Source organism: Penaeus vannamei, chromosome 10 (assembly GCF_042767895.1).
Source record: "Penaeus vannamei isolate JL-2024 chromosome 10, ASM4276789v1, whole genome shotgun sequence".
Taxonomy (NCBI): Eukaryota; Metazoa; Arthropoda; class Malacostraca; order Decapoda; family Penaeidae; genus Penaeus; species Penaeus vannamei.
In genome coordinates this window covers 3,328,270-3,330,769 of record NC_091558.1, presented here as the reverse complement: position 1 = coordinate 3,330,769, position 2,500 = coordinate 3,328,270, and positions in this window count along the sequence as shown.

The window sequence follows — 2,500 nt, the reverse complement described above, 5'->3', positions numbered from 1 at the left end:
AAATACCTCACTCACCACCTTTCTTATCTTTATCTTAGTAAATACCGCCTTTCTTATCTTTATCTTAGTAAATACCGCCTTTCTTATCTTTATCTTAGTAAATACCGCCTTTCTTATCTTTATCTTGGTAAATACCGCCTTTCTTATCTTTATCTTAGTAAATACCGTCTTTCTTATCTCTATCTTGGTAAATACCGCCTTTCTTATCTTCATCTTAGTAAATACCACCTTTCTTATCTTTATCTTAGTAAATACCACCTTTCTCATCTTTATCTTAGTAAATACCACCTTTCTTATCTTCATCTTAGTAAATACCACCTTTCTCATCTTTATCTTGGTAAATACCGCCTTTCTTATCTTTATCTTCGTAAATACCACCTTTCTTGTCTATATCTTAGTAAATGACACCTTTCTCATCTTTATCTTAGTAAATACCACCTTCCTTATCTTTATCTTAGTAAATACCACCTTTCTTATCTTAATCTTGGTAAATACCACCTTTCTTATCTTTATCTTGGTAAATACCACCTTTCTCATCTTTATCTTAGTAAATACCACCTTTCTCATCTTTATCTTAGTAAATACCACCTTTCTTATCTATCTTGGTAAATACCACCTTTCTTATCTTAATCTTGGTAAATACCACCTTTCTTATCTTAGTATATACCACCTTTCTTATCTTTATCTTGGTAAATACCAATTTTCTTATCTTTATCTCAGTAAATACCACCTTTCTTATCTTTATCTTGGTAAATACCGCCTTTCTTATCTTTATCTTCGTAAATACCACCTTTCTTGTCTATATCTTAGTAAATGACACCTTTCTCATCTTTATCTTAGTAAATACCACCTTCCTTATCTTTATCTTTGTAAATACCACCTTTCTTATCTTTATCTTGGTAAATACCACCTATCTCATCATTATCTCAGTAAATACCACCTTTTTTATCATTATCTTAGTAAATACCACCTTTCTTATCTTTATCTTAGTAAATACCACCTTTCTTATCTTTATCTTAGTAAATACCACCTTTCTTATCTTTATCTTAGTAAATACCACCTTTCTTATCTTTATCTTAGTAAATACCACCTTTCTTATCTTTATCTTAGTAAATACCACCTTTCTTATCTCTATCTTGGTAAATACCACCTTTCTTATCTTTATCTGAGTAAATGCCACCTTTCTTATCTTTATCTCAGTAAATACCACCTTTCTCATCTTTAGTTCTTATCTTTATCTTATCATACTGCCGTCTGCGAAGATATTCTCAACGGGGTCTTGTGTTCATTTGTTCCTTGTTCGTGTATCGAATTTAGAATTTAGTCTCTTGTTCCATGGAATCAAAGAGCTTTTCAAGGGCTTACAAAAGCTAAGCATACCAGTTGATTAAGTTCGGCGAGGCTTCTCAATAAACTAGAGAAAGGGGAGAAGAGAGAAAGAGGGGAGGGAGAGGGAAAGGGAAAGATGGAGGAGAGAGAGAGAGAATGAGAGTGTGTGAGCGAGAGAGAGAGAGAGGTTGAGACAGAGACACAGAGAGAGAGAGAGAGGGAGAAAGAGAGAGAGAGAGAATGCGTGTGTGAGAGAGAGAGAGAGAGAGAGAGAGAGAGAGGGAAATAGAAAGAAAAATAGACAAATAGACAGGCATACAGAGACAGATAGAGAGACTGATTTAAGATAGGCAGACAGAAGGGAGAAAATAGAAACAAAGGATACAAAGAAAAAAAATAACAGACACACCAATGAAACGAAGGACGAGAAGAAATGGACAGGCTAAAAAAAAAAAAAAAAAAAAAACTGCCTAAGACTGACGCATATTATGAGAAGTTGCGAATAAAGAATGTGTTTTACAGCGGGAACTCTATCGCCTCGAAGCTGCTCAGCTGTTTGGGCGTGTTAAGCGAGCCGCATAAGAGATTCTGATACCGCTGAAAGATAAAGAATGTGTATTATCATTTTCAAGAAAGAGCTTAGATGTTTACCTTTTTTTAAAGATAATTCAGGATATTTAGGCCATTATAGGAAAAAATTGTCTTAGGTATTTATTATCTTTGCTATACGGATATACAGATAAAGATATCGGTTTTATTATCTTTACTATACAGATATTTACATCCCTCTAAAGATATCGCTTTTATAATAACCATTTATAAACCACACGTCCCACTTCTGTTGGTGATAGCAAGAGCATGCAACCGTAAAATTCCAGCTTGACCTTATATGGTGGTTGGTACGTTGCAGATGAGACGTGAAAGAGGAGGATGCACAGAAGAGATAAAGATGGAGCTAATGGAGAAGAAGAAGAAGAATAGAGAGAGAGAGAAGAGGAAGAAGAATTGAGAGAGAAAGAAGACGGAGAAGAGAAAGAAGGAAAACAAAGAAGAAGAACAGAGAGAGACAGAAGACGAAAAAGAAGAAGAATAGAGAGAGAAAGAAGACGAAGAAAAAGAAAGAAGAAGAAAAGAGAGAGAAAGAAGACGACGAAGAAGAGAAAGAAGGAAA